This window comes from Scatophagus argus, chromosome 6 (genome assembly GCF_020382885.2).
Source record: "Scatophagus argus isolate fScaArg1 chromosome 6, fScaArg1.pri, whole genome shotgun sequence".
NCBI lineage: Eukaryota > Metazoa > Chordata > Actinopteri > Scatophagidae > Scatophagus > Scatophagus argus.
This window is the reverse complement of record NC_058498.1, coordinates 16512586-16522496: the sequence shown is the minus strand read 5'-3', so window position 1 is coordinate 16522496 and position 9911 is coordinate 16512586. Positions and strand designations below refer to the sequence as shown.

The following is a 9911-nucleotide window of genomic DNA, read 5'->3' as shown; positions in this document are numbered from 1 at the left end:
CTCCTAGTGCACCGTTGCCATCTTTGAAGCAATGTTTTATTGCCTTTTTTTTCCCATCTGCATCTGTCATCCCCGAGGTCCACTGTTTGATCTCGCCCCACCAGTGCCTGCCTCCCCGGGGTCGCGTTAACCTGTTGATTGGCAGCTGTGATCAGACATATGGTGGGACGAGGCATCGACCGGAGCTCCCCGGAGACAAAAGCAAACTAGTGGGGTTTTTTCCCCCCTCTTTCGCCGCACCGAGGAGCCGAGCAGCAGCGCCGAGGAAGCGCTCTGATCCCACCACTAGATGACGCAAGGCGCATGCGAATATTTCCAGCACCGTTTCGACCATTTAATGTGAGTGCATATGTGGTAAGGTTTTCTTTAATTTCACCTATCGTATCGTATGCAGCGTGTAGGCTACATTTGAAATATTACACAGGTCTATCTGCTATTACACATTCACCTAAAGAATTTCCAAGAACATATTTGATTGTGCAGCTACATTTGTAGATAAAATATGGCTACTGTAGCAGGCCAAATAAGTAATGTGGATGCGAAAAGCCAGCGTTCATGCCAGGCATCTTTGGATTTCGCCCAGCTGTGTGTTAGTTCACCGGAAGCCAACTGGGGGTATCTTGACTTCCAGTGGAAAAAAAAAAAGCACAGATGTGATTCAACCTGGTGTGCATGTGTGTGTGTATGTGTTTCTGTGTGCATGATTTCAGCATACAGAATGCAAAACACCCCCATCTCTCCTCCTATAGTGAGCAGAGCGTTGCCATGGCAATGCATCCCTGGCCAGGGTCCTGCAGTGATCCGCACTGACCCTGGTTGGTGACCTTTGACATTTAGGCCATGGCCAGGGTCAAAAGGTCAGCGATGGCCGGAGGGCAACAAGAGCACTTCCATGATTGGCACTCTGACACATCCGCTGCCCCCTTCATCTGCTGCGCTCACCTCCCTCCCAGTTTGCACCTCTCATTTGCATTTGTTACACAGCGCGATCATCAGCTCCTGCAGGTTCATCCCACTGTTTTGCATTGCACCTTAGCAGGTAGCCGTGCTCACAGTAAGGAAAGGCTCGATACTGTACAGTTTGCATTCAATGCTGCTACACGTTCGAGGTTTCCCTTCTTCAGTTTGGTGTAAATGGTGATGATAAAATGCAATCTCCAGTAGGCTAACGTCCTGTATCGTGACGGTTATGATAGCAGCAATGATCATCAGTATTCCCATGGCCCCAACAATCCACTGTACATGAGGATATTTATAGTTCTTCATGTGATAGTGTGTGCGTGTGTGTGTTCATGTTTGTTCATTTCTAGCAGGAGGGGTGGGGGGCAATGCACCATACTCTGGTTCTTCTCATGGGGAATAATTACAGAATCGTGGGTACTAAAAGTCATGTGACCCTAGCCTTCTGCTCCCAAATAATTTATCCCCCCGGCTGATAGCTCGTCAATATCAATTTATTAATTCAACAGTTCTGGACTGATAAAAGGTAGTGCGCACAGTTAGCCTGCTGAAATGGGGAATAAGGATGAATTTTACAGTGCAGTGGTGTGAGGGCAAGGAAAGAGGGAGAGACTGGAGGACAAAGCGGGGGGAGGGGGGGCACAGTGGAGTGATCAATGGCAACATGGAGGAGAGAAATGCATATTCACTGCACAAAAAATGGGCCACCATCACTCATATTCCAAGGCTATTGAATGAAAGTTATGAAAATTAATACACTTATTATCACCATATTAAAAATTAAGATTGAAGACAGCAGCACGCTCGTTGTATTGATGTTCAAATGTCTCCAATATATTGATCAGCACAACCCAGTTTTTCGTTGGATTCTTCAGGGCGAGCCTGTGCGACAGATCACGAAGACAAACATGTTGTACAAGAGAAGCTTCTGAAGATTTTAATTAGCAACACAAAGGAAAAACCCCTTCATCTTAGTACACGAGCTGAGAACCTTCTGAGGTGTTATATAAGATGATCGTTTCCTGGAAGATGCATCCTCCAAAACAAAGATACTGCAAATAAACGCATATGTGTGACCTCTTGCACGTCACCCCTCTTGACCTCCCAGCACTTCCTTTGCATCCTGATTTTTTAAAAAGGGTAATGAATATACATCTGGCATAAAGCAGAACACATATATCATCCAGTCTCCACCACAAAACAGTCAACCTGCAACCTAACCTATTCCCAGAGCCATTACATAATATCCCTGAAGGAGGCTAAAAGGTATTTTAACAAGACCCACTGCTCCACGACCTTTGACCTCTTCTCGGTTGACCCCGATCTCCTGACCCCACTTACACTAGCCAGTGACAGTAGTGGACACAGATCCTGTACGCTTCCTGGTGTGAGAAGACAAAGAGGGAGAGATTAATTTACAAATTGACGCATGTGAGGATTCAGCATGTTCTGTCAAGAGCTGACAGATTTCTTCACTGTGTTGATCTATCCTTCTCTCTGTTTCTTTTTTCTATTTTTTTCCCATCCAGAAACATCAGACATAGAAACCAAACAAACCACTAAAGCTGCTCGCATGTTGTTGTTCTGTATGTTAGCACATTATTATATAATCCTTTCTTCTCTGCAGGCTCCGAGGCTCCTCTCACACGGACAATCACTGTAGTGGATTCTCCTCGGGTCTTTGGAGAGCTGCGGGGTAGCGAGTGTCAATAGAAGTGGAGTGTGTGAGTGTGAGAGATGATAGACTGAGGTTAAGAGGTGTCAACACAGAAAGAGAAAGGGCTCGAGGACTCTTCACCGGAGCCAGCCTGACACTCTGACACTCTCCTCAACCTCTCCTCTGATTAACCACTCTAAAGACGCCATTGAGACACGGATGCTTCACATAGAAACATACGTGCAGAGAGAGAGTGAGAGAGACACACACACACTGCTGATTCGTCTATACCCACTATTTCCCTCAAAGTCACGCACACTTCTGCGTGAGGCTACATTTCATGTGTGTCTGTGTGTCAGACACACATCCGCTCTGAGGTGTGGAAACCTGAAGATGTGTTGTTCACAGGCTCAGAAACTCTCTGAAAGGTTCTGGCAGTCAGGAATGGATTTGTTACACCTCTGATGTGCTGTATATGTTCAGCCAAGTGTAAGATACAACAGTGCCTTCCCACAGGGCTTTGCACCTGTCAGGTGGTGTAGTGTAACATACGAATGGCAGAGCACACACACGCTGACATACGCTGTCATGCACATGCACACACACTGAAACACTGCTTCAGTCAGGCTTCATCTGTGTGTGGACCATCAAGCTGGACACAACACTCATGTATGTAACTCATGAAGAGTTGTGCGATTTCTTCTAATTTCTGGTTTTGTCCTTCTTTAGACAGTAAGCATACAGCAAGTGTAATTTAAACAGAGCCCTTTTCTCATTGTATGTGAAAGTCTTCCCAGCCTTTTCATGTACTTTAGTGGATGTGCTCTTTGTACAGTTTGATGTAGGTGAACTACTGTCAAAGATGATCAGGACTAGATTATCAGGAAATGCAACTTTAAGAATGTCACTCTCCTTTAAACTTCCCAAAGAGTCAGAAAAATTTCTTATTTTTCTTTTTCCTGAGCTGACCTCATTTTATTTTCTGTTTCTCCCGGCTGAGTGCAGCTTCTCCATTTCTTTGACCTTCAATTCCATTGCCAGCACACCCAAACTTCAACCGTATTTAGTATGTATACTGTCTAGTTTGAGTTTGCTGTTGTGCATTTGATCACATTTCCAGTGTTAACGCACCACATGCTCAAATCCTGTGGAGAATTACTGTGATGTACGGCTTTGGGATGCAGAAGTCTTTAAAAACTCTTCTGCTTGGCATTTGATTTCCTTGCATCACTCCTGTGGTGCTACACACTGTGTATGTGTTTGGCCGAAAGACTAAAGTCGCTTTATTTGGTGCAGCTGGGCTCAGTCCTTCTATTTTTATGCTTCCTAGTGTTCAGCACTAGACCAAGCATCTGAAGAGGTCCTTGTGACATAGCCTCCCCTCTCCATCATGCTTTAGCATAAAGCAAATGGTAGTTCTCAAGTGAGCGGACAAAACTGTACAGAAATAGAGATATAATAGACACACTGTGTGGGCTATGGATCGTAGAATGTGAGAACACTGCATGAGTCAATACCTAAATGAAGAAAGATGCTGATGTGAGCATAGATATATGACTCATATCTGTAAGAGTTGACATGCAGGCAGGCAGGTTCATGAATCTTAATAATCAGAGATGAGAAGCAAGAAGGCTGAGTGGTATTTACCAAGATATGTCAGCATAATGACATGTGAGGATTTAATACAAATAGTCACGTTGACAGCGGTGGATATAAGACCCTGACCAACTGGTGCCAAACAACTGCTACTCTCTCCCATCCCCTCCCTTTCCTCCTCAAAACCTGTGAGGTAGAAAATAGGCGGATGTGAAGAGGTGGGGATGGAGGGAGATAAGGTGAGGTGGAGATAGAGACAAGTGAAAGAGGTTAGGGTCATAGCACGTGCTCCTCTCGGCCTTCTCGCTCCAGTGTTGTTTTATTAGCCCTGTCAGATTGTAATTTGCCCAACGGTAAACATACAGAACAGGCTTAATTAAGAATTTTTGAACGGGGATACGGTCAAGTCCGGAAACATTAGAGAGATGCAACCGGGTGTCGTAAAGATTGATTGAGACAGAGGATGGAAGGACATGGTTGGAAACAGAAGGTGGAGGGAGGAGGGGCGGCACTGGTGTGTATGTTACAACGGAGGGGTATTCTTGTGTTGCTCGGGGCAGTAGGGTGAGATAAGTTTGGAAAGATAGGGACAAACGATTTTTAATGCATTAACAACCCGGTTGTGCGGGGCAATAACAAGGACAAGATCAGCGCTAAAATGTTTGACATCCTGCTTCGAGATCAATGCGTCCGGGACAGGGCACACAGACGTAGGCCACATATGCACCTCGACTACCGGATAACCAGATAACACACACACAAACACACGAGGGCACAGAGCATGTGGGTGGGTGCATGTGTTAACAGCCTTCAAACCTCAGGGCAGTGTGGAGAAAATAAAAAAACAATACCGCTACATCCATAACAATATCCGCAGGTAAAAGCATCTGTAAATCAAAACAGAGAGAGGGAGCATCTGGAGTTGATTGTTGAGAGCTGCGCAGACTATGTAAAAGGCCAGCAAACTAAAAGAGTAATGAGCCTATCCATGTCTCCCCGTGGACCCTAAGTTTGCATTCAATACATTATTTACAGCTGAATTTTTACTGAGATATAGGTTCCTCTCAGGGGTGTTTACAGACTAGTGCCCTAACTGCTTTCCATTGCCTGCAGTCGAATTGAGCAACCTTCACAAGTAATGCTTGTTTCCCCCTTTTTACAAGCCTGTATACGTGTGTTTAACATGATGCTCAAAGTCATTTATGTGGTTCTGTTCTCCCGGTTGAAAGTAGTATTCAGCAAATAGGCTGAAAAATTCATAAGCTGAACTTTGGGTTTTGTCTGTCAGACATATATTAAAAGTACATTCTTTTTGTGCCTAAAAGTGAAAGACCTAAACTAACCTGCCTCCTGCTCATGAACCCTTTTGATTACAAACTATTCTGGTCTCTTGTGAAAGAAGTTAACATGAGAGTGAAACAAAGTTAAAGGCATGCTAGCTGAAAATGTCCTTTCTTTTGGTACCTTTTCTTTTATTGCTCACTTCTGTTACAACGTAAGCAACTGCTGTCACAGCGTTGCTGGGATATTAAAAAAAGGTTAAAGAAATAGCTCTGAGAGACTTCAAGTGACTGACATTCATGTCATGATTGAGCGAGAAATTAATTTAATGCTAACAAAGATCCTTTGCCTGCCAGTATTTGAGCTGCTGATCAACGTGTGGAAATTTAAAGGATGACTGCACGTGGTTATTCTGACTTTCGAAAGAGGCTAATTCTGCATTTTAACTCACATGTAGCTTAAATAACATGCTTTATGAACACATGAACTGCAATACTTACAGCATCTATACGCACCAGCTAGGATTTTTAGTGATTTTGATATTTAGATATTGATATTGTGTACTCTTTTAGCCTCTTGCGTGTCTGAAGATGGGGATAAAGTGCCCCACTCTGGGTTGCACGGCCTTGCCACTGTGCAGCTTACCTTCCAAGCTTGAGGTTTAACTCACGTTTCAGGTTTATTATGTCTCATTTATAGCAGAGGATGATTTAACTGTGCTTGCACATTAGCTTTACATCTGATGGTTGTGTGGGTGCCTTAGAGTTTAAAACCAGGATCTGATAGGTCTCACTTTTAAAACTGGTGAAAAGACGAGGCAAAAGAAATCAGATATTGGCACAGCTTCAGAACTGAAATGATCTGTAGCTTGAGCCTAGATTTGATAAGGTTAAACGTAATATCACTTGCAGGTTTCTGGTGTAAATTATCTGTCTGTTTGCTTCTTTACAGCACTGCCTTCTAGATCTGACAGATTTGTTTTTACAATACTCCCCCCTCCCCCTTCTAGCCAGAATACACACAAGCCGCTGTAGCATGAGAAGTCCCTGCTCCCTTTGTCTTTGTAGTTCAGCAGCTCTCGTCCAAAATACTGTAACTTCTGGGAAACGGGGAGGTCTCAGCTCTCTGCTCGGAGAGCACAACAAGCAGAGGCTCTTTCTCCATCTCTTTATGACGCTCTCCTCCGTCTTTGTCTCTCTCTTTTCAAATAGACTATTTGTCATCTCTGAAATAGAGCATTTTGAAAATTCAACCTGGAGCCAACCCCCACCCTAACTCCCCTCTATTCTCACTCTCAATTCCCCAGACTCTGGCCAGCTACGATCAATAGCCTATTGATCAACTCTCTCCATTCCCATTACACACCAGTGCCAAAAGAGCCAACCATTTTCCCTGAAAAGCTGATCTGGAACAAATTTGCAATGGTAAGGTTTCTCTAATTTCAGCGGGTTATTATTAAATGCGTACAGTGTGTGGAGCACTTTGGTGCTGTGTGAAGGCTGAGCAGCTGAGAAAGGACTTCAGCAAATGCAGTTACCTTTTAATTTAAAGGCATTGCACTGAAGTAGAATGTGGTTCTCCACTTAAGTAATATAGGAAAGGTGAGAGCATTACCACATGCGTAGACAGTAATTCTTTTTCCAGTTGTTTCTACTTCATTTCTCTCTCCCGCCCTCTGTCTTTCTCCTCTCTCTCCATAGACAATGCTACGGGCAAAATCAATACTGGAAAGAAAAAAAGAAGGCATATTTTTAGCCTGTTATTATATGAGCTGTATGAGGAAAACAGTGTTTGTGGGAAAGACAGAAATGCCAAGGTGCTGATAAGAGAAAGACGGGGTGGGAGAGATACAAAAGGAGTGAAAGAGTGAGAATGATGGTGGTGGTGGGCTGTGTAAGGGAGACTCTAATGGAGATGGATCAAACGAAGGTGGAGATAAGATGGGGTAACAGTGAGAAAATGGCTGATGTCTTGACCAGAGATGTAGCTCTGTGGAGCTGGCAGTAAGATGGCTGCAAAAAGACACGTTGATGAAGTTTCTGAGGATGTCATCTGAACTCTCATCTCATGTTGGTGTTTGGTTGTCACACTTGTGTGGAGTTTTATTGCTCTTTGTCTCCTTTTCACATCTGCAAATGAGCACTAAATCAGAGTTCCTGCACAACAACACCGTGATGCTATTAAAACCTTTTTATGCTCCACCTCTGTGCATTTTTCTCTGTGGATTGCCGTCTACTCTGACTACACCACTGCCAATGGCTTTCTGATGGACTCCCCTCTTCGGGCTCACCTCTGCGGTGTTGTCAGTCAACCTCCAACCCTCCTCCTATTGGCTAGAGATGCTCTGTTGATCAAATGGCGGGGCCGTCCAATTGGCCGGAGAGCTCAGGGGGGAAGGAAGGAATTGATTTATCTGTGGTATTAGGGGATCAATTAATCCCCATTGTGTGTGCCAGCACAGATAGTCCGATGTGTCTTATTTGGTACGGCTTGTTTCTGCTCAGCCAAGATAAGAGTCTCTCCCATCACTTCCCTCTATGAGCTACAAATCAAATGAAATCGAAAGGGATGACGGCACGCAGAGGGTTCCTCCCCAGGCTGTGGCTGGCTGATCACAATAAGGAAAGGCCATCAATACGAAAAGCAGTCTGCGCAGAATAAATGCCGCTCATTTGAGGGCTGTGATGGCTGCCCTGTTGACAATCCACGGTGAGGATATAAACACAACCTGAGTTGCCTCATCATCATATTTACAAGTGACCAGTGATTTAATCCAGGTAACCCAGAAACACAGTGTGCATTTGGCTAGAGCTGCAGTGAATAAAGCATGGATTCAACTCTTTCTTATATGTGCTCACATGAAAGAATTTGCTCTACATTTTGTATTTATCTTGTGCAAGCTTTGTTAAACTTTACATTTCTGCACAGAATGAGGACTGTGCCTCATCACCAACATTACAATTGCACAGGAAAGGGATTTCAACTCCTTCAACAATTATATGTGCATGTGTTTATTGTTTTCAGACCAACTTCATGAAAGCTGCATGTAGTTTTCAATCTATTAGTGAATGGCAGAAACATAACAGGCAACAATTATTTCATTTTTCAAGCCTAGAACTGCTTCCATTCTCCCAGTCTTCTCATGAAGGTTTCATATTTTTCTTTATTTCCTATGATTGCATATGAAATATCACTGGGTTTCAGACGGTTGGTCTGGTAAAAACAAGACATCGCCTTGAGCTTGTCATCTGCATTCTTCACTGTTTTCTGACATTTTATAAACCAAACTCTCAATCAATGAAACAGCAAAATATCCGAAGGAATAATCAATCAGTTAATCAATTATACAAGTAATCTTCAGGTTCATTCCAATGTACAGCATCCTATCTGCACATGAAGCACATAGAGAAATAGCAGCAAAGGCTGAGAGACCAGGGGGAGCGCGAGTAAACATACTGTACTGCACATGTCGGAGTGGGAAAGCAGTCATAGCCAGGGGAGGAAGGGAGAGGGGTCAATGGACCGATACTTGCCGATAGTCACTCCAAGATGACAGTGAAAAGAAAAGGTAAGAGAGACTAGGCTAGAAGTGGGTGCTAATTCCTACTTTTCAGTTTAAATAAAGATTGGAGCTGGATAAAAGCCATTAAGGGAGAAATCAGACAGGGCATGCTATGTAGGACAAGAGCTGACTGCAGGGAGGTGAGTGGTGGGATCGATACTCAGTCGATGCGCTCAACACCCAGCTCTGCGTGCATGCACACACACATTCAGAGGGGCATGTGGTGTGCTGGGCATCTGCATGTTTGTGAGTGTGAGTGTTTGTGTGTCTGTGTGTGTGTGTGTGTGTGTGTGTGTGTGCAGCAGTGACTAATGGAGAAAGAGAGGGAGCCCGGAGAGAAAGAGTGCATGCAATATACAATTAACTCTCTTTTGAGTGAGGGAATATTAAACACAGGCTGTTTGTGCCGACTGTAATTTGTAGTGATAAAAGTATTTTAGTAAAGCGCTTGGACAAAGATGGAAGGGTGGACAGCTGCAGAGATGGATTTATTTTCGGAGGCACGATATAGCTAACAAAGATAGATGTTTCAAAAGAGCGTCTTCAGCCAGAACTGGATCCTCCATACGACTGCAATCACTCTGCATTCTGTCCTCCCCTCCTCTCCTCTCTCTTTCTCCTCCTCTTCTTCTTCTTCTTCCTCTTCTCTCCCTCTGTATTTTACCTTCTCCCTTGCCTCCCTTCCTCTCTCCCTCTCTCTCTGTAGAATTGATCGACTATGTCTCCTCAATCCATCTCTCCCTCTGTCGCTTAGCAACGGGTGCTCTATCGGGTGTGGAGGGTGGGAGTTTCACCAGAGGAGGGGTGGGTGGGTGTGAGGAAGTGGGGTAGGATGGGGTGGTGGTGGTGGTGGTG

At 44.3% G+C, this 9911-nt stretch overlaps 1 long non-coding RNA gene across 1 annotated transcript in view; it reads right to left on the bottom strand.

Annotated features, from left to right (window-relative positions):
- Positions 1–1896: 1896 nt before the first annotated feature.
- The window catches only part of LOC124061222, a 28438-nt gene continuing 20423 nt past the window's right edge, over positions 1897–9911 (bottom strand). The window contains exon 4 of the long non-coding RNA XR_006843699.1: positions 1897–2342. This is a non-coding gene — a long non-coding RNA (uncharacterized LOC124061222). The remainder of the gene's footprint in view (positions 2343–9911) is intronic.